General features: G+C 43.4%; 1 protein-coding gene across 1 annotated transcript in view; it reads right to left on the reverse strand.

Moving 5' to 3' along the window:
- SORCS3 (sortilin related VPS10 domain containing receptor 3) overlaps window positions 1-18,478 on the reverse strand; it is a 612,586-nt gene extending 594,108 nt beyond the window's left edge. The window contains exon 1 of the mRNA XM_060286394.1: window positions 18,405-18,478. The gene's annotated coding sequence lies outside the window, so the exon portion shown is untranslated. The remainder of the gene's footprint in view (window positions 1-18,404) is intronic.
- Between the last annotated feature and the right edge of the window lie 4,905 nt (window positions 18,479-23,383).

The raw sequence follows: 23,383 nt of genomic DNA on the forward strand, positions 1-23,383 counted from the left end.
TTCTATTGACATTTCTTCACTTTCAGCACTTGAAAAAAATGCCATGTCACTTCTTTCTGACTTCCATGGTTTCTGATGAGAAATCCATTGTCATTTAAATTGTTTTTCCCCTATAGGTAATGTGTCGTTTCTCTCTTGCTGCTTTCAAGATTTTTCTTTGTCTTCAATTTTCAGACATTTGATTGTGATGTGTCTTGCTGTGGATTTCTCTTTTTTTTTTTAACATCTTTATTGGAGTATAATTGCTTTACAATGGTGTGTTAGTTTCTGCTTTATAACAAAGTGGATCAGTTATAATATACATATGTTCCCATATCTCTTCCCTCTTGCATCTCCCTCCCTCCCACCCTCCCTATCCCACCTGTCCAGGTGGTCACAAAGCACCGAGATATTTCTTTTGCCAAATTTGAGAAGTTTTCAGCCATCATCTCTGTGAGTACTTTTCTACCCCTGTCTTTTTTTCTCCTCTCCTTCTGTGAGTCACAGGACATGAATATTAGATCTTTTGTTAGAGTCTCACAAGGCCCGGAGACTTTGTTCATTTTTCTTTCAGTCTGTTTTCTCCCTGCTCTCAGATTGGGTAATTTCTATTGTTCTAGCTTTAAGTTCAATGATTCTTTCCTCAGTCCATTCTATTCTGCTGTTGAATTTATCCTTTGAGGTGTTCTGTTTTTTTTTCAGTTATTACGTTTTTCAGTTCTAAAATTCCCATTTGTTTCTTCATTACGTCTTCTGTTTCCTTGCTGAAACTTTCTGTATTTTTGAACATGTTTATAATGGCTTGTTGAAGTACTTTTCCAGTGACTGCTTTACAGTCTCTGTCAGATAATCTCAACCTCTCTGTCATCTCAGTGCTGGCATCTACTGATTATCTTCTTACATTCACTTTGAGATTTCCTGGTTCTTAGTGTGACAAGTGGTTTCTTTCATTGAAATCTGGATATCATGAACATTATGTTATGAGACTCTGAATCTTATTTGAACCTGTTTTAACTGGCTTCTTCTAATACAGCTCTGGCAGAAGGGGAAGGGGTGCTATTTTGTCACTGCCAGGTGAGGGTATGAGTCTACATTCCCTACCTGGCCTCCATTGACATCTGGGGGACGTGGGGCTGGGCAAAGTTTTGAGTTCCCTGTCTCCACCAAACCTCCACTGATACCTCTCTGGCTAGGAGGGGTAGGACTGTAACTCATTATTGCTTCACTGTGGCCTCCACTGACACAAAAGGGTGGAGGTGGGAAGTGGCTTCATTACTCCTGGGCAGAGGTGAAAGTCCTGAGTCTCCACTAGTCCTCCTCTGACACCACTCCAGCAGGGAGGGGCAAGGGTGCCTTATTCCTGCTGGGTAGGCGTAGAAGTGGCTTCTACTGACAATACAGGTAGGGATGGGGGGAGCCCCATTACCACCTGGAGCAGATGAAAGTTTTAGCTTCCTACTGGGCCTTCTCTAACACAACTGCAGCAGGGTCTTGGAGTACCTCGTTACAACCACAAGAGGGTGCAAGTCTACGCTCCTCAGTCAGCCTTTGCAGTCTGGGTGGAAGTGAAGCCAGTTTTTTCAGTGGTGTTTGGCTAGAGTAGTCATTTTAGACAGTGACTTTTTGTCATTGTCTATAAGTTCTCTGTCTTGCCAAGCTTCCCCTTTCCTGGGCCCTTGGCTAGAAAGAGGAGGATTTTTTTATTGTCTTTGCCTATTGGCATTTCCAGGTTGCTGGTTTCTTCATCTCCAGGTCTGGGACACATAAGGCAAGAAGAAGAACCAGGGATCTCACCTCTGTGTCATTCCTTGGGTCCAGAGGTCCCTGATCTGCCTTCTTTCCACGTTTCAGAGTCTTATTACGTTTGTTTTACATACAATGTGAGGGTTTTTTGTTGTACACAGCAGGAAGAAAAGTACAGCTACTCCATCTTCCCAGAAGCTGATCATACCTAGTTTTATTCAGCATTATACGTTCAACATCAAACTCAGTTCCTAGCACAGAGTAGTATATCTTCAGTGAATGTATGTATACAGCCAAATCCAAATTCTCCAGGGTTTAAGTAAGCCCTTCATCCTACATGTGAACTTTTCGGTGGGTCTGCACTTTCCCAGGCTATAAAGGGGCCTCCGAGAAGTAGATGCCCTTTCATTTTCTGTACCAAGTGCATCCCTGAAGGGTTATGTATCTATAAAATTGACACAGTCATAGAACCAACCTTACAGGTTACGGTAAGGATTAAATAAGGGATCCACATAAGCACTAACAAATGCCTCTGTCAAATTGTAAGCTCTCAATAAATACTATTACTGTGCAAAAAAAAAAAAAAAGAAAAAACCCTGAATTTGTATCAGTTGGATTGCATTTCTCACTGATGTGCCTTATCATTTTAAAGGTGATGCCATTTTGTTTCTGATTTATTTTCAACCTGACAGTGGTCCCCAAAGCTTAGTTTCTCAGCCTCCCTCTCAGCCTTTGTGACAAGCCATTGGTAATCTACAAATGGACTGACGGTCAGTGCAGCCAAGGGTTTTTAGAATTCACTGAATTCTGGTGTTCCTTCTTTTGTCCAGCCCTTATATCACCCCTAATTGTTCCATTTGATAGACTCACATATGGGTTTCTTTAAATTCTGCATGTTTGGAGTTGAGCATAATTAGCTCTTACATTCACACACTGCCCTTTACAGAGTTTTTCCACTGGATCATTATAGGTGGCACAGTTACAATAATACCCATTGTTTCTGTTGATAACAACTGTCATCATATTAACAGTAGCTGCTGCTTATGGGGCATTTATTATATCCAGTCCCTTTTTTTCAGAGCTTTACCAGCATTTTCTCAATTTATCCTCATGAAAGAACAGGGATATAGGCCCTCTTGCCATCCCCACTTTTCAAATGAGAAAACTGAGGTTTAGAGAGTTAAGCAACTTGCCTACGGTTATAGAGCTCCTAGGTGCTGGGGCCAGCATTCCAGCCCAGGCCTGTATGAGGCCCAGCCCAGGGGCTCTTTCCTGAGAAGTGAGGGCCACCTTCTTTAGCAGTCACAACCACCACACAAATCAGTGATGTTTGCCCAGAGGGCCCCTTTCCCAGAGGGAAAGCAGTTTAAATCCTGAGCAAACCTGACTTATAGAAATCAAAAATTCTAACAGGCTAACAGGAGGAAGTCTGAGTTCTGCTTAATTGACCCGGTATAATTATTTCCACTGAATTGTTCTACATCTGGGGATGGGTATTTACTAAGCAGACTTGCCCAGTGGTTCCCATCAGGACCTGGTTTAGTCTGGAGGAAGTTAATTGCATGGAAAGTTCTCATCTAAATCACTGAGTTTCTTACTCCCAACAATGCCTGACACACACACACACACACACACACACACACACACACACACACACAGTCCTGTGCCAAAAGGGTTTTGTTAGAAGATAGGTTTGTCCTTTACCTCAGATGCTGCCTCTGAATGACACAGCTCAACCCATTTTGAGGTTCTCAGTGGCACAGTTACTCCAAACAGCCTGACCAGGGCCCTCTGCACTGCAGACAGGAGACGGCAATGAGCAATACAATCTCTAGACCACCCAGGCCAAGGACACACCCTCTTCCCCACCACCAAAAAGCACGAACCAGATATAGTATACAGGGAAAATGTGCTTGGCCAAAGTTGCCTTTCTCCTCTTTGTAAACACAAGAAGATAAATTACAGCTTCTGTTAGTAACATAATTACTTGAATTAAAATTTAGGGGGTTGGAAAAGCCAATTCTGAATGTCAGATTTCCAGTGATGTTTGTTAAGCCTCGGAGAATAGAAATACAGTCCCATAAATAACTAGCATATTATAACTGGAGCAGTGCGTGTGTTGTAATCACTTAGAGTTGGCATAGCAATTACATGATAACCAGGATTGCATTCTCTGCCCTCCCTTGCCTCTGTCCTCATTTCACACCCAGGTAACAATTACATGCGTAAGACTATGGTGGCTCTCCCACCCCCACCCCCACCCACTCCCCATCCAAGTAACAGTCAGCCTCCAAGGCCCTTCTCAAACTGCCCTCTCCTGAGCGCTCTGTCCCACAGAAATCCTCCCATTCTCATCAGCCGCTGTACTTGTTTTCTGCACCAGGCGTTTTCCTCCTTAATTGGGCTGATTTCAGCTTTGTACCACAGTCTGTCATATAGAGCCCTCTAATTGTGTCGTGTCTCCCTAACAAGATTATAAGCTCTTGGGAGGCATCGCATGTGTCATATTGAAAGAACAGACATTTAGAGCTGGGGGGATCTCAGAGACTATATTGCAGATGAGAAAACAGGTCACAGAGCTGGTTGGGGGCTGAGCTAGGAGTAGAGTTCAATAATTCTAACTCGTACTTCAATGTGGTTCCAACCCTGCACTGGATTGGTGGCAGGTTTGGGATGAATTCTAATCAAGTATCACCTTGGTCAAGTATGAGGGAGAGGGTGTTAGGGAGAACTTTCCTTAGACCACCATCCTTCACGCTCCATCCCAGGGGGCTTGTCCCATTGAACGGGGTGGGAGAAGGCAGGTTAAGTGGAGAGCTAAGGAGAGACTCCAGTCCAGAACGTGTGCTGTGGCTGACAGACTAGCCAACTGCTGTCATTTGGGCTGGGGGCGGGGGGTGCTCTCTGAAGGACAATAAGAAAGGCCAGGCTGGCCCAGCTTCCCTGTAGCCCTCCGACATGGCAAGAGACAGGGCTTCTATTGCAGAAGCTTCTCCAGCTCCCCCCTTCTCCTTTCCCACCCTAGATGTCTTAGCTCAGGTTCCCCAGAAGCAGACTCTGAGTGGTTTTTACAGGTGATGCTCCCAGAGAACTGGGAAAAACAGAAGAAAGGGGAAGAAGCCAAGAAAGGGATCAAGTTCATGAAAAGTCCGACAGAGGGTACATTCCCCCTGACCCTGGAGGGATGCTCTTGAGTCTAAGTCAGCCCTGGGAGTTATCCCAACCAGAGGACGGGGGGCTGGGCCTTCATCATCCCAACCTGCAGTCATTGGCTGAGGACGCCCTGGGGGGACGTAAGTCCCCAGGCCCTCCTTTCTTCTCCTATGATTGGGCAGAGTGAGCCCCAGGTGCCCAAGGGCAGGTCTTTGAAAAGGAGCCACAGGGACTTCCCTGGTGGTCCAGTGGTTAAGAATCTGCTTTCCAATGCGGGGAATGCAGGTTTGATCCCTGGTCAGGGAACTAGAATCCCCCATGCCTCGGGGCAACTAAGCCCACGTGCCACAACTCGAGAGCTGCCATGAAAGATCTCGAATGCCCCGCGTGGCACATCTAAGACCCGACAGCCAAAAAATAAATAAATAAATATTTTTTTTAAAAAAAAAGGAGCCATAGGCACTATGAAGAGCTCAAGGACACTAAAGGGGGGACATAAATGGTAAAAGGGGATCCGAAGCCATCAAAGCAAAGCACCAACGTTGTCACTAACGCTAGGACATTTTAATCTAGTCAACAAGCAGCTTGGAAACTTAACAGACAAGTATCTGTGGCCTTTGTTTTCTGGTTTCATAAAGGGGTGACCAGAGGTGGTAGGAAGTAGACAAGGTTTCCGTGGGGAGGAGACCCTCAGGGCACAATAAAGGAATGTGGTGGCTTAAGGGGGATGTCTTCCTGCTCAACACTCTGAAATATTCTCTCACCACACTTAGTACACACAGCAAAGTGGGAATCACTAGGAAGGCTGGCTGACGGACTGCCAGAAGCTTCTCCAGGTGGTGTTTACCTTGGTGCCTCAGGGAGTGGTGGAGGATACTATTTAAGAATGCACATTGGGGGCCTGCCTGGTGGCGCAGTGGTTGAGAATCTGCCTGCCGATGCTGGGGACACGGGTTCGAGCCCTGGTCTGGGAGGATCCCACATGCCGCGGACCAACTAGGCCCGTGAGCCACAACTACTGAGCCTGCGCATCTGGAGCCTGTGCTCCGCAACAAGAGAGGCCGCGATAGTGAGAGGCCCGCGCGCCGCGATGAAGAGTGACCCCCGCTTGCTGCAACTAGAGGAAGCCCTCGCACAGAAACGAAGAACCAACACAGCAAAAATAAATAAATTAATAAACTCCTACCCCCAACAACAACAACAACAAAAGAATGCACATTGGAACCCGACCCTATAGCTAACCAACTACAAGTCCCTGGACAAATTATTTAACATCTGTAAGACTCAGTTTCATCATCTGTAAAACGGGGAATTAAAAGAACTGTCTCATGGATTTGTTGTGAGGAATAAATGTATGTGTGTGTGTGGAGAGAGAGAGAGAGAGAGAGAGAGATGGCAATGCTACTGAATATAGTAAGTCCTTGTGGCAGGTTATACTTTTCCAAAGAAAGCCACAATATTATTTCCCATTGCACACATGCTCTTTAGAACTTTGGCATTTTCTCATCAAAGGGGGAGTCTGTTTCCTCTCCCTTTGAATCTGGGTGAGTCTGTGACTCTCTTGTAACAAACAGCAGGCAGTTGGAAGTGACATGACTTCCAAGGCTAGATCAGATCAACTATTCTTCAGTAAACAAAATAAAATAAATTTTTTCAAAAAGTTGATAGAGCTTCCACCTGGTTCACTGAGAACCCTGCTTTTGGAGCGCTGGGAATGCCATATTGTGAGGAAGCCCTGAGCAGCTCACAAGGAGAGAACACGTGGAGAGGTCCAGAGTTGACATGAAAAGAGAGAGATGCCAGCCAACCCCCAATGCTCCCGTCATTGTCCAAATACAGCCCAAGGCAGAACTGTTCCGCTAAATCTTCCCAAATTCCTGATCCACAGAAACAGTGGGAAACAATAAAATGATTGTTCTTGATTCAAGCCACTAAGTGGTGATTTATTACAACAGGTAACTGAAAAGGTGCCTCATAAATGCTAGGTCTTGACATTGCTAGGATGTCATCCACAGCCTCGCAGGTTCTGAAATGTGGTTTTCTTTTATTCTACTGAAAATGAATCAGTGTCTCAAGGATGGACTCTCTCTAGAAATCCATATTAAAGAAACCAGACATTAAATGAAGGTGCAGGGACGCAGAAATAGACTGAGAAAGAGTGAGCGTAGCCAGATTAGCCCCAGGAGCTGGGAAAAGGACTCTGAAGCTAGTGTACACAATGAACGGAGAAAGCAGAATACAGGAGGGCGCTAAGGACGTTACTACAGTGTCCCACAGGAATGTCAGCCGATACTCAGGAATATATGGTGGCTTCGTCATCTCCTTTATACTCCGTGAAACAGGAGACAGACTATTAGAACAGCTGCTGTAAAGAAAAAAAATACGGAGCTCTGTGCTTGGGGCTCTTTGAAAAATCATCACCAGATCATTTCAGGCATGCAACTTCACACAATGATAAAACAAAGAGAAAGCTCTCCTTGATGAGAGCATGGAAGCAAACCACACAAATCCAGCCCTGCAGATAGGAGAATGGGATTCATCACAGCTCTCAACACAGGAGCACATGAGGGTCCAGCCAGACATCCGCAAAGCTAATACAGAATGGTCGATGTCTCGTCTCTGAATCAGTACTCTGCTCTGAACGCTCTCCCACATCGCCAGAGAATATTCAGTTCTGTAATCCTATGGGGCTTCCTTTTAGTGCTGTTCAGAAGTCCCAGGGTTCTTGTACGTCCTAAACTTTCAAAGGAAAATCCTTGTCTTCAATCCTCACAGTTACAACTAGGTGATCCTGGTTTAAGCTAGTCTGGTCATTTGAGGGGGCAGATTCAAGGCAGAGTCCAGCAGTCTCCCAACATAGTGAGCAAGGGCACAGTATTCAAACTCCCAAGCATCTGCAAGCCACCTCACGGCAGTCCCAAAGTGGGGACTTAGTCTCTTCCCCTCACAGGACCCACAAAAGCCAGTTGTCACATAAGCTTGAAGAATCTCAACTCTACTTCCCCTCCAGCTGCCTGCCTCTGCCTCTCCCCTCAGAAAGCCCTGATCCAGTCTGAGTCACAAACTTAAATACCTAAGAGGTCCAGCAGATGATGCAAATGAGTGGTACCTGCCAGGTGGAAGATGATAAATGGAAACTGACTGTCAAGTCTGGGTGAGGAAGACAAGAGGGAGTGGTAAGGACTGTGGCTGACCACCCTTGCCTTCTGAAGGGGACAGGGTCATTGCTGGCCCTTAAAATGCAGCGCCAATATTGACTGGGCACACAATTTTCTGGGAAAAGCTTGAAATCTGGGTTTGTAGATAGAACCTCTCCATTTAAAAATTTTAACAACAGACTTAAAATTCTGTATTGATACTGCTGAGATCATAACAGACACATCTCTTCACTGGCTTCAGCCCTGGGCCAACTGTGTGAGGCACAACTGGTCTCAGAAAGCCTGAGCTTTGGAAAACAAAGGAAAAGTCTGCTGCAGTCTCGCAGCACAAAAGCTCATGAGGCAAACGAACTCAGATTCTTGTCTATGTTTTATGTTCTTGGGTAGTTTCTTGGAAGCTATGGTTGGGGGTTATAACTACAATATAAAGCACAAACTGAAATCTCAATAAGGAACTCTGCCACAACTGTGTTACAGAGCAGCCCGGGGTCTGGAAGTGTGTCTACGGGGGCCATGATGGCCCAAGGCTTCCTGAAGGAGCAATGACTATGGGCAGGGCTGAGATTCAGTTAGGACACACTAGTTTGGTTGTGCCAGCTGTTAAAATACTGAAATACAGGATTCTATCACTGGCTAAACTCTTGCTATCCGATGCCCAGAAGCCAAAAAGATTTAGACAATTCAGTACTCCCTCATTATCTGAACTCAGTGTCTAAACTCACACTATCCTAACTTGGTACCCACACTAAGTACTCAGAGCTGCAGCCTCATTTTCTTGGGCTTACGGACAAGGTGACTATGCCCACACATGGTGGATGGAAAAGAATGCAGGGTCTAGTGATACCACTGAGCAGCTCTCCCATAGGGTAGCCCTAGGTAGGTGAGGGGCCAACCAATGAAATCTTCCACAGAATGATGGAAGGATCAGCTACTGTGATCTGCCCTCGAATTTACTGAGAACAACTCCTGGTCCCTCCAAATATGACGCTGTTAATGGTCTGCTTTTGGTCTCATGCCATGCTTGGGGCTCAGGAGCCTTCTGTAAGGCAGTCTGTGGTTTCAACAGTCCAGATACACCACACGGCAGGCAGCAATCCTAGGAAATCGCAAGCAGGACCCATCTGTTCCGGGGGCCACTGACAGCACTCTCTTCTCTTTCTCCCCCTACATTTCCAGTGTGAAGGAGAATCTCCACCTTCCCCACTGCTTCTCCAAGATTTTGTCTACACCAGCGAATCACCTCATTTTCTATTAGCAATTTCCTTTGCAAAACCCCTACTTCCTCCTACTCTTCGGTCCTCTTTGTCCGTGGTTGTCCCCTGTCCAGAATCAGAAAGTATGAGTTTCCCTTTCCTCTAAGCAGAAAGGCTTCAAATCCTCTTACTATGGCAAAGAAGTGAATCAAGAATAAAGCTGTTACTTTCCCACATGAAAACAGCCTCGATCTTCATATCTATCTTGCTCCAGGTCATGTGTCACTCATTTGTCCCTTTGGTCTCAGATGTATTTCTCTCCTTTGCCCTGAAAACTACATTTCCCAGACTTCCTTGCTAGCTGCCTTCTGGTTTAGCCAACGAGAGACAATGTTGGGAGATGGGTGGGCAGATGAGAGGGAGAGGTCGGGGTATTTCTTCCCCCTTCTTCCCCTCTGCTTTGGCTGGCATCTCCTCTGTGGTCCCAGGTCATGTCAGGCAGTCTACTGTAGATTCAGATCCTACTGAGTTGTTCTAACTCCAGTTCTCTGGCTCTGGTCACATTATGTCCTCCATTTATTCCCTATGCCTTAGAGTTTGCAGAGGTTTCCTGCTTTCCTGATTAACCCTGTTAATCTCTGGGTTGCCTCATGGTCCTGTTTGACTCTTCAGCTCTCCCAACACCTTTGTAATCAATTCTTCATATTAAATTCCTTCTGTTGGACTACCTAGTATGTACTCTGTTTCTGTAACTGGACACTGGCTGTCTCAGATCACCTCATCACTAGAGCACCAGCCTTTATACTCCTATTCTCGGTTGCACCATAGAGGGTAGTATCAAACCACAGAGAACTGGGCAGCAATGCATTAATATATTGTCCTTGAGACCCCAACTCTCTACCAAGGCCACCACAAGCTAGGGAGCCTATCTTTTCTAATGTATATAGTAGTCCTGTTGTAACAAGTTTTCTTTTAGTTAAAAGTGAGAAATCTTTTGTTTAAATGGCAGGTGATAGCAAGTGTTGCATTTGCTTCCAGGAAAGTCATAAACTGAAAAATGAACCCATATATTCTGGGGGAAAAAAATGGTCAAATACTAAAAAAAAAAAATTGGTCAAACACTAAAATGCAATTCAAATCCTTTATCATTCATGAATGTATAGGTTGACCTAAAGGTCTTAATCCTGAGATATTCCTCCACTTGGAGATTAAAACGAATCTTTTTTTCAGACTAAGTTTTTTGTTGTTATTTCTCTTTGTCATATACAATCACTGGCAGAAAAAAAATGAGACTAATTAGCTACTTCAAAAAGTATCTAACTGAAAAACTTGTCATGATTATGTGTTATTTTTACCTACCCATCAACCTTCCCTAACTCTTCTGATAATGATACTCATGCCTTCCTCTGGAGGAAGCGCCAGCACCTCACTCTCCACTGCCCTTATGTAGAGCTGATTATACCCCAAGTACTCTGGGGAGTCACCAATCAGCACTGGTCAGGCCAATCAGCATCAATGCTCATGGCAAGGTGATTGATTGGCTCACGAATGGGCACATGACCTAATCCAAGCCAATAAGGTCAAACAGAGCTCACCCTGGGACTTTTACTTGAGCAATCAAGAAAGAAGAATTTTCTTTTCCTTACAGCTTAGAGCTGTGAAGATGCAAGCCTGGAGTTCCCACTTGGAGGGAGACTCCCTCTGAGTAAAATCAGAGAGAAATGCACTGAAGAGAAATGGACAGAGAGAATCCAGGTCCTGATGGCATAATTTGCATCTCTTTATACAGCTATCTGAAGTTCATCTGCTGTGGAAATATATATATTTAATTTGTTTTTAAAATTCTGATGTCATTTATCGGCACAAAAATTATTCAGATACGACATGGTGTCTAGACATGGCTACAATTTATGCTTTGTGCATTTTGTTAAATATTTCTTTTGCTCATAACTCCCAACATGTCCTAGACCTTCCTCTCTGTGTTTAGCACCTCCATAACAACATTTCTGTATTCCAAGAGCATAAACATAGAGCATTGCTGTGAACACAGAACATTCAGATCTCACTGAAAACATCCCATATGTGTGTGTGTATGTGTGTGTGTGTGTGTGTGTGTGTGTGTGTGTGTGATTTAAGAAAGTTTGCATTGGGTTTCTATCCCTTGTAACCAAGAGTTCTGACTAATATACCTATAACAAGTAAGACGTTATGTTGGGCACTGTGGAGCATCTCAAGATGAGCAAGCTCTCAGGTAGTTGAGAGAGGAAAGAGGCGGTTTCATTACTTGAAGCCAATGATATAATGAGAACAGGAGATAGAAAGCACAACTACTCTACTTCTATTTTGCCTCCATCATTTCAGGAAAAGTAATCATCATATGAAGAGTGTAGAACAAATGCTTTCTCAGGGCTTGGAAATCTGACATAAATGAGGAGACAGAAGAAAGCTCTTCACTGCCTTGAATGAGTCCAAATTGCTTGTCCCAACTGAGCCACACTGAAGTATACTTACTGGACTTAAAGATGAGAATGCCAAGCCACAGGGGATACTCTTTGAAGGACTGTGGGGAATTCAAAACTAGTCTGGATTGTTTTTAATGTATTTTATTATTTACAGTTCAGTGAGTTGTATTTAATCCTTGGGAAATTAAGCAGTTGCTTTTTGAACACATTAGAAAAATGTTTTCATTTTTTAAATTAAATGTTCTTTAAAGGAACTAATTAGTCCCTTTTTTTTTAGTCCCAGCAATTGTAGATGTCAAAGAGAAACAACAATAACAAAAAACGTAGTCTGAAAAAAAATTTTTTTATCTCCAAATTGAGGGATATGTCAAGATTAAGACCTTTAAGTCCAACCTATACATTCAGGAATGATAAGGAATTTGAATTGGATAGTATTTGACTAATTTCTTTTCCTCCAAAACAACAGCATGAGTTCAAAAAGAACAAGGTAAACCAAACCACTCCAATCTCCTTTCATTAATAAAATTATAAGGTGAGCAAAAAGGGAATGTGACAGGGCTTCCCTGGTGGCGCAGTGGTTGAGAGTCCGCCCGCCGATGCAGGGGACACGGGTTCGTGCCCCGGTCTGGGAAGATCCCACATGCCGCGGAGCGGCTGGGCCCCTGAGCCATGGCCGCTGAGCCTGCGCGTCCGGAGCCTGTGCTCCGCAACGGGAGAGGCCACAACAGTGAGAGGCCCGCGTACCGCAAAAAAAAAAGGGAATGTGACAGACATAATGTATCCAAATGGTAAAGTGATTGGCAGTCTTTTTTCTTGTTTTTGAAAATTCTTATTTTCAAATGGAGAAACAAGCCACAGGGTAGTACAGCTAAGATGATTAATTGATCAGAGCTAAAGAGTGTTTGATCAATGGAGTAATGAAACCTGGAGGGTGGTTTCCAAGGGAATGCTATAAGGCTCTATCCTACTTAGAATGATTTATCAGTGATTTTGATACTTATTGATTTTGAAATCATATAAACCTGGGAGAGACTGGTTGATGAAATCAGGACTTCAAAGATCATTACAGACTCTAATAATTTATCTTAAAAGCAACAAGATGATTTTTAATAAAAATGTAAAGTCCTACATTTAGGTTAGGAAAAAAAATTACACAAGTACAGAAAGGAGAAGACCTGGCTTAACTGCATCTCATTCAAAACAGATGAGGTGTTTCACTTGACCACACAGTACAATATGATGTCATCACTATGGATGATAATGTAGAAGGCTATTTCCTGACATGGGGAAAATGCATGTAACATTTTCTTAAGTGGATAAAAACCAATTTATAAGACACACAGGTGAACACGGTTATTAATAGAAAAAAGATTCAAAAGGTAGCCGTAGTTAACTCTCAGTGGTGGTAATACAGGTAAACTTATTTTCTTCTTTGTGTGGTTTCTATTTTGTACATTTGCTGCAATTACTTTTTATAATAAAAATTTCATTTTATCTCAATACAGATCAAAAGTGTGACATGGCTGATAAAAACAACACAAATGCAGTTTTAGGCTGCATTCATAGAATTATATTTTCTAGAAAAGAGACACTGATCAGTTCACCATGCTCTGTACCGGGACAGCCATATCTGGGATAATGGTGCCACGTCTTAGGGACATTCTGACAATTTGGACTGTATATCAGTGTTAGGAAGGATGTGCGTGATCTGAAGATGAAAGAAACTGGTAATTATGGCCTGAAAAGGAAAAAATAGAAACACATTTGCTTTCTTTTATATATTAAGTGTTCTCATATGGAAGGGACAGTACATTTGTGATGGATTACAGGTGACCACAAACACGTTGACACTTACCCCAATGATACATGGGAGTCTATGTCCCCTCCCTTTGAAGGTGGATAATCTCTGTGACTGCTTTGATCAACAGAACATAGAGGAAGCGACACTATGACAGTTTCCAGGCCCAGGACTTAACAGACTGGCAGCTTCCACTTCCTGTCTTCTGGGGAAGTCAGTGGCCTTGCAAGAAGCATGCCTACACCATGATCACCATGCTGTGAGGAAGCCCAAGCTAGCTGTGTGAGAGGCAATGTACAGAGAGAGATGTCGGACCCATCCCCAGCTGATCCACTCATCCCAGCACAGACACCAGCCCTGTGAATTTTTTTTTTTTTTTTTTTTTTTTTTTTTTTGCAGTACGCAGGCCTCTCACTGTTGTGGAGCACAAGCTCCGGACGCGCAGGCTCAGCGGCCAAGGCTCACGGGCCTAGCCACTCTGTGGCATGTGGGATCTTCCCGGACCGGGACACGAACCCGCGTCCCCTGCATCGGCGGGCGGAATCTCAACCACTAAGCCATCAGGGAAGCCCAAGCAGGTTCTTATTAGTCATCAATTTTATACACATCAATGTATATATGTCAATCACAATCGCCCAATTCATCACACCCCCACCCCCACCCCCCTGGCGCTTTCTCCCCTTGGTGTCCATACATTTGTTCTCTACATCTGTGTCTCAATTTCTGCCCTGCAAACCAGTTCACCTGTACCATTTTTCTAGGTTCCACATATATGCGTTAATATACAATATTTCTCTTTCTGACTTACTTCACTCTGTAAGACAGTCTCTAGATTCATCCACGTCTCATCAAATGACCCAATTTTGTTCCTTTTTATGGCTGAGTAATATTCCATTGTATATATGTACCATAACTTCTTTATCCATTCATCTGTCGATGGGCATTTAGGTGGCTTCCATGACCTGGCTATTGTAAATAGTGCTGCAATGAACATTGGGGTGCATGTGTCTTTTTGAATTATGGTTTTCTCTGGGTATATGCCCAGTAGTGGAATTGCTGGGTCATATGGTAATTCTATTTTTAGTTTTTTAAGGAACCTCCATACTGTTCTCCATAGCAGCTTATCAATTTACATTCCCACCAGCAGTGCAAGAGGGTTCCCTTTCCTCCACACCCTCTCCAGCATTTATTGTTTGTAGATTTTCTGATGATGCCCATTCTAACTGGTGTGAGGTGATACCTCATTGTAGTTTTGATTTGCATTTCTCTAATAATTAGTGATGTTGAGCAGCTTTTCATGTGCTTCTTGGCCATCTGTATGTCTTCTTTGGAGAAATGTCTATTTAGGTCTTCTGCCCATTTTTGGATTGGGTTGTTTGTTTCTTGAATATTGAGCTGCATGAGCTGTTTATATATTTTGGAGATTAATCCTTTGTCCATTGATTCGTTTGCAAATATTTTCTCCCATTTTGAGGGCTGTCTTTTCGTCTTGTTTATGGTTTCCTTTGCTATGCAAAAGCTTTTAAGTTTCAATAGGTCCCATTTGTTTATTTTTATTTCCATTACTCTAGGAGGTGGATCAAAAAATATCTTGCTGTGATTTATGTCAAAGAGTGTTCTTCCTATGCTTTCCTCAAAGAGTTTTATAATCTCTGGTCTTACATTTAGGTCTCTAATCCATTTTGAGTTTATTTTTGTGTATGGTGTTAGGGAGTGTTCTAATTTCATTCTTCTACATGTAGCTGTCCAGTTTTCCCAGCACCACTTATTGTAGAGACTGTCTTTTCTCCATTGTATATCCTTGCCTCCTCTGTTATAGATTGGTTGACCATAGGTGCGTGTGTTTATCTCTGGGCTTTCTATCTTGTTCCATTGATCTATGTTTCTGTTTTTGTGCCAGTACCATATTGTCTTGATTACTGTAACTTTGTAATATAGTCTGAAGTCAGGGAGCCAGATTCTTCCAGCTCCGTTTTTTTTCCCTCAAGATTGTTTTGGCTATTTGGGGTCTTTTGTGTCTCCATATAAATTTTAAGATTTTTGTTCTAGTTCTGTAAAAAAATGCCATTGGTAATTTGATAGGGATTGCATTGAATCTGTAGATTGCTTTGGGTAGTATAGTCATTTTCACAATGTTGATTCTTCCAATCCAAGAACATGGCATATCTCTCCATCTGTTGGTATCATCTTCAGTTTCTTTCATCAGTGTCTTACGGTTTTCTGCATACAGGTCTTTTGTCTCCCTAGGTAGGTTTATTCCTAGGTATTTTATTCTTTTTGTTGCAGTGGTAAATGGGAGTGTTTCCTTAATTTCTCTTCAGATTTTTCATTATTAGTGTACAGGAATGCAAGAGATTTCTGTGCATTAATTTTGTATCCTGCAACTTTACCAAATTCATTGATTAGCTCTAGTAGATTTCTGGTGGCATCTTTAGGATTCTCTGTGTATAGTATCATGTCATCTGCAAACAGTGACAGTGTTACTTCTTCTTTTCCAATTTGTATTCCTTTTATTTCTTTTTCTTCTCTGATTCCCGTGGCTAGGACTTCCAAAACTATGTTGAATAATAGTGGTGAGAGTGGACATCCTTGTCTTGTTCCTGTTCTTAGAGGAAATGCTTTCAGTTTTTCACCACTGAGAATGATGTTTGCTGTGGCTTTGTCATATATGGCCTTTATTATGTTGAGGTAGGTTCCCTCTATGCCCACTTTCTGGAGAGTTTTTATCATAAATGGGTGTTGAATTCTGTTGAAAGCTTTTTCTGCATCTATTGAGATGATCATGTGGTTTTTCTCTTTCAGTTTGTTACTATGGTGTATCACATTGATTGATTTGCATATATTGAAGAATCCTTGCATCCCTGGGATAAATCCAACTTGATCATGGTGTATGATCCTTTTGATGTGTTGTTGGATTCTGTTTGCTAGTATTTTGTTGAGGATTTTTGTATCTATATTCATCAGTGATATTGGTCTGTAATTTTCTTTTTTTGTAGTATCCTTGTCTGGTTTTGGTATCAGGGTGATGGTGGCCTCATAGAATGAGTTTGGGAGTGTTCCTTCCTCCGCAATTTTAACAAATTGTTATTTTAAGTTACTGTGTTTGGTGATAGTTTGTTACAGAATAATAAAAAATTGGAACATTTGTTACATCTAGCTTGACCTTCATATAACATTCAGTAGGGTACTATGGAGGGGTTTTGAGCAAGAGAAGACCTTATTGCCCTTTATGACCAGTACTCTAATGATACAGGGTAGGATGGAGGGGTGAGCGGTACCAGAGACAAGTTCAGGATGACAGCTCAAAGCTTTGTAATAAGCTGCCAGAGAACTCTACCTGTAAGGCAAAATCAAACAAAAAAGGTAACAAAAGTTGGCTCCATCCTCAGGGATTCCCACATGGACAGGGCATCATAAGCAGGAACAGGGGATGCAAGCACTGCAGGGGGTGGTCTTTACTAGTGAGCTGAGATTACAGTCCCTTGGTAGTGCATAAGCTGAGAAAAGTGGTGGGGAACGTCTCCCTACTTTGCCAATAGATGGTCATCCTGGTTTTCTGCTGCTTCTCTTGGTACCACCTTTGTTGCTGTTTTCTCCATCTCTCTCCCCCTTCTCTGTTGGACCCTGCTTTTCCCCCCAGCTCCCTCTTGGCATGAGTCTCCAGGATATCGGATTCAGAGCTGAGGGGCCTCCTCTGCTCAACGCATGGAGTGAACTGCACTACAAGAGATCTGAGTTCATGCCTGGGAGGGGTGGAAAGAATCCATTCCTCCGCAGAATCCCAGACTTAGAAATCCAAAAAAAAAAGAAAAGAATACCAGATATAATGTTATAAGTCATAATTCTAGTTATTACTTTAAAATGTGTATCTCAGAAATAACTAAAAAAAAATAATAATTAGCAAATTGAGACTGATACTGAGCTTTTATGAATAAACCAATCAAACTAAGCTTGGTTAGTCCATGCTTTAAGATTCCTTAAGATAGGGCTTCCCTGGTGGCGCAGTGGTTCAGAATCTGCCTGCCAATGCAGGGGACACGGGTTCAAACCCTGGTCTGGGAAGATCCCACATGCCGCGGAGCAACTGGGCCTGTGAGCCACAATTACTGAGCCTGCGCATCTGGAGCCTGTGCTCCGCAACAACAGAGGCCGCGATAGTGAGAGGCCTGCGCACCGCGATGAAGAGTGACCCCCGCTTGCCACAACTAGAGAAAGCCCATGCACAGAAACGAAGACCCAACACAGCCACAAATAAATAAATAAATACATTAAAAAAAAAAAGATTCCTTAAGATAATATCTCTACTTTCTTCTTTTCCTTCACTAAAAAGTGAAACAAAACCAAAAACATTTCACAGAGCGATACCAAGCGACCATTAGCTGATGCAGTATCTCTAGGATTATTTCTAGAGGTAAAACTTCATGGTTGTGGACAAAGAATTGTTGCCTGCCATTTCGTAAACAATGAATGTTGCTCTCCATCAAGCCATCAGCCACTGCAGCTGCCCAACCACGCACCTTGAGGGGAATTCAGGATAGAGAAAGACAGGATACTGGCCCAAAATAGTTAAGATGCATATCAAAGGAATAATGTCAAGGAGCCCAGGTTCTTGCATCTTCCCATACATAGAAAAGCACTAAAATTATTAACTTGAGACGTCTGTTTTTTGTGATTAGCAATAAACTTTGATGTTTGACTACAAAAAAAAAAAAACCCAAAATGTTTCTAATATTTCTCCAGAAATGTATTAACTGTATATACTCACAGATCTCTAAGACAAATCCTCCCAGAAAACTCACCACAAGAGGATGGTGTATTTCACCACTATCTCTAATAGTATATCATCCAAGAAGCAGCATCTACTTTAGCTATAGGTCTACCAGGAACCATCTGTATAGAGTTGGCAGAAATTACTTACCCTTGACTTTTCTCATCTGCAAAAGGCAGTCTTCGGGTTGGATAATCAGGGGACACTCCCTTCCTTAGTTTTTCCTTCCACGATTTTCTTGCATAATATCTCCACTTGTTTCACTCCAAGAGTTTATCACAATGTGTAAAATGTCTTTATTTGCTCCTCCATTGACTTCTGCTCCATAGGCAGCAAGTTTGTGAGGCCAGAGACTCTGACCTTGCTCATTACTGTTTCACCAGCACATCATCCAGTACCTGACACAGTGAAGACATTCAAATAACATTCATTAAATAAATGAATAGCTGGGGCTTTATTGTATTGCACTGTGCTTATCTTTGAGTCTAGAATTCATTTACTGGATACATACTTGGGAAATTTTCACACACAGAAGAAAAGGAGAAATAATGAAACTGCAAGAAGCCAATTATCAAAATTTCAAAGTTTGGGCTTGATACATATTCACAAATAACCAGGGAACAGAAGCAGCATGGTGGATTAAAAATAAACCACTTTCACGTGATTAACGTTGCTGTCTTTCCAAAGGTTGTGATTTAGTCTCTTTCGGCAGGACGTCACTGAGCAGAGAAGAATGAGAAAACTGTGGTGATTGGACAAAATAAAATAAAACAAAGTTACAGTTCTTCTGAGGCCTGGGTGCTTGCGTTCTATGGATTCATACGTAAAATCAGATTCTGAGCAGATGAAAGGCTTGTACGATAAGTCAGCTTGAAGAGAGAGACAGGCATATGTGCCCCGCACATCCCCGCCCCCGGGGAAACAACTGGGCCTTCAGCAGGCGCCAGGATTTGGGAAAACTGGGGAGGGGGATAGGGGGAAGGGAAGGAGCCTTCAGTCTCTGTGCCACTTTCCAGCTCAACAGTAAGTGCATTTCTGTAGGCAGATTACACCTACGAGGAGCCACGTAGCTCAAGATAAAGATTTCCATATGGTGATGCAATTAGGACCCCTCTGCAGAGGTGCCAGTGAAGAGCCAGTAACCTGGGAAGATGCTTGGAAGCAGCCTGAAGAAAGGAAAGTTTGGTGGGAGGAAGGAGACAGAACGTCTTTGGCTAAAAGCAAGTTGCTGTCGTTGTCCCTGATGATGATGTGGCTTTATTATCCCTGGGCTCTCTGAGCCATGCGCACAGATGACAGAGGGCTGGGTCTCCTGGCTTAATCATCTAGCACTAGAAGAGGAACGCTCCCCTCTCCCACTCCATCTGGTTTTAAGACCCCACCTGATTCTCCTTCACACCTCATGTCTCTTCTGCTTGATCCCCTTGCTGCAAATATGAGGGTCTCTCTTCCAGCCTCTAAGACGCCCCTGAACACAAGGTAAGTTTCTCCCTGTTTCCCCTAGTCCTCAGATGTAGTGTCTGAATGACAGCTTGTTTGGTGCTTTACAATGGACTAAACACACCCACGTACTGTGTCTCACTTGATCATCACAACAATCCTTCGAGGAACCCAATGAGGATAAAGAAAAAGCATTAATAACTGCTAAGTGTTAACAACTCTGGAGCTCGGCACAGCTGAGCTTGCATCCTGTTCTCTCACTTCCTAGCTGTGTGACTTCAGCAAGTTACTTAACCTTTCTGTGCCTCAGTCTCCTGATCTCAGCCTGACTTTCAGCCCAGGAGGTGAAATGGAGTTCGCTTAAGAGCTTAGCTCTGGAGCCCGACTGCCCAGGTAGAATTTTTGCCACTGGCCAGACATATGGCCTTGGGCAGGTTACTTAACCTTTCTGTGCCTCAGTGTCTACATCTGGAAACTGAGGATAATGATATCGCCAACTCAGTGGTTTCTGTGAGGATGAAAGAAGTAAATACATGTGAAGCACTTTGAAGAAAACCTGACATACTGTAATCATTATATAAGTTTTATTCTTAGTCTTACTAGTCTTCAAAAAATACATTTTTGTCCTACAACTAAAAGTAACACATCAACATTGCAGAAATCTTAGGGGACCTCTAGCTTGCTATTTATACGTAATATCTTTTAATAAGAGTCTTAGTGAGCATTGCTCCAAAATATTCGGCCAGTGCCTCCTCCCGTGGCCCCATCCCCCTCTGTCCAGGCTGTCCTAATCACTGAGCTGGAACACAGAGGTACCAACACAGGGGCAGGGGAGCATTCCTCCACCAACCACTTTCCACTACCCCGATGACAACCACAGAAACAAACAACCAAGAGAACATGATTCAAATTAAGGTCAGAAGTTTTTTCTTTGGAGCTGGTGGCCTGTTCATTTTACATGAGTTTTTGTTGCTTGGTGGTCATTTTAATTTGTCCTCTCTGCCCTGCGCTCCCTCTGGCAAGTGACCACTCACTTTCAGAATCTAGGAAGATGACAAAGTTCCCGTAATGTGTGCTGACCTGGAAAAAGAGGGAAAAAATAAACATCCATACGTTTCCAGGAGAGGGAAGGAGATGTGCTCTCCATGGTCTCCCCTCCTGTGGCCTCCCTGACCACACCAGAGAAGCCGCCTAACCTCCTCGATCCGACAAGATGCCGGTCTGCCTTCCCAAAGGCCACATGTGGCCTCACGGTACTTCCAGGCACACCCCTTTGAGCTACATGGGGGTGTTTTTCGTAAGTAGGTCAGGTATGGCGGAATCATATAATTTAATATCTATCCCAGAAGTTTCCAAGTGAAAGGGGGCACAGTTACCAATAACATCAGGAAGGCGGGCAAAGGCTAGGATGGGTGGTCACCCTGGACGTCCCCACCAGCTTCAGTCCCAGGTCCCACATGTGCACCTGCTTTGTAGCTGGAGGTCTCCCCACGAGAGCGCTAATTCTCAGAGCCAGATCCCCTTTGGAATTCAGGTTGCCCCACTGTAGTCTCTTCTCCAGACTTTTTCGTGCAATATACAATGTTCTGACTACAGTAGAAGAAGCAAATATTCATCCAAAACAGAAAAGATGTTCATGCTTCTTCACTAGAGAAGGAAGAAACCTCATTCCATACCAAGCCCACAGGCCGCACAGGCTTCACCAATATTTGTTGGATGAATGGTATTAAATTCGAGTAGTTCTCAAGAAAATAAAATAGATAATATTGATTAAGTGCTTTCTCTCTGACAGGCACAAAGCTAAATGCTTCCCACATCTGATCTCATTTGATGCTCCTAATAACCCCAGGAGAAGAGATGTCCCCAATAACAGATGAGGAAATAGAGGTTTAGAAAAGTTGAATAATTATCCAAGGTCACCGAGGGGGTAAGTGGCAGTGCTAAGACTCAAATCCAAGTCTTTCTGCCACCAAAATCCACTCTTTTAACCACTATTAAAAACAATAAAGATAATGATAATAATAGCAAACACTGTGTGCTAGGCACACTAAGCATTTTACATCTATAAAAATATATGTGCATATATTATTGCTAGACATTAGTATTATTATGCCCATCCTGCAGCTGAAGAGAATGAGGCACAGAGAGGCTAAATGACATGCCCAAGGTCACACAGCTCTTAACGTACCTGAGCTGAGACACAAACCCAAGCAGTCCAGCTTGAGAGGCCCTGTCCTCCACCACCCTTACTGTCCCCCCACCTTGCTACTCTATTACTGATCATGACCCAGGACAACATCTTTTTTTTTTTTTTTTGCGGTACGCGGGTCTCTCACTGTTGTGGACTCTCCCGTTGCGGAGCACAGGCTCCGGACGCGCAGGCTCAGCGGCCATGGCTCATGGGCCCAGCCGCTCCGCGGCATGTGGGATCTTCCCGGACCGGGACACAAACCCGTGTCCCCTGCATCGGCAGGCGGACTCTCAACCACTGCGCCACCAGGGAAGCCCCAAGACAACATTTTTGGTGGGAACTTTTCTCTGGCAGGACTTTGATAAAATAAAGACCCAGGCAGACACTTTCAATCAATGTAAAAACCTGTATTATATTATTATTTATTTGGCCCAGGGCTTCCTAGGAACTGTCAGGGACACAGCAGAAGACACATGCCTTTGCCCTCCAGAACCTTCAAGTCCATTCCACGCTGAGATTCCATAAGTAGTAAGTATTTGCCGAATCCTAACTGGACACTAGCACTGTGCTAGGTCCTTGTGTGTCCCCTGCTTTCTTTGATCTGCACAACCATCCTGGGGTTTTATAGGGACCCATCCTACTCATTTTATAGGTAAAGAAACAATGACTTCCACGAGAGAAAGAGATCCCTTAGCTGTTGGCCCTACCTCCACCTGGCCAGGAATTCTCCCAGGCCCATCTCAGATCAATCAGCTTCACACACTTAATTTTCTTCTCAATATGCGGTGCCCATACACACCCACATACATATACACGCATGTACAAAAAGCCTAGCTACTTAAGAACTAAATATAGAACTGATCGCTGGGTTCAGTGTTTATTCTAATCCATGCAGGTTCATAAAGTCCACTTTAGACCCAAATAAGGCTGACTCACATGTAAAAGAAAATCAGTTCGTATTTACAAGCTCCATAAAACCTGCTGCAAATACTTAGGTAGAAAGATACAGCAAAGGCGTTTATGACCTTCCCCAAACATCTCACTGGCAGTGGTCTGGAGGAGGTTCAGAGAGGGCTGAAAACCCAGAAAGTGTAAGGCTCAAGTAATCTACGAGGGTAAGATTCCTAATTACTAAATGAACAGGGCAATCTGAGAATACTGGATTCAAATGGATTTTCCTGTGTTTGCAAACCACTGCAAAGCATGCCATAAATAAGGCTTATGGTATGTTTAGAGGGCCAGACTCATGAATATACACATACACCATAGGGGACCAGAGGCTGTGCCTTTATGCCTGAAATGTCCCAGCAATTGTTGATATTTCTGAGTGCAAACACTATCCCCTGGTGCCACCCGGGCTCCTCAGTCATTAAACATCACCTGCTATCCCTCCAGCACCTCTTCCTTGACCTGCCCTGTAGTGTGCATTGGCAGGAGATAAGAATGGAAATGTGGTTCCTGCTCTCAAGAAACTTACCATGTGACCCCCATGGATCAT

This window comes from Globicephala melas, chromosome 16 (assembly GCF_963455315.2).
Source record: "Globicephala melas chromosome 16, mGloMel1.2, whole genome shotgun sequence".
NCBI lineage: Eukaryota > Metazoa > Chordata > Mammalia > Artiodactyla > Delphinidae > Globicephala > Globicephala melas.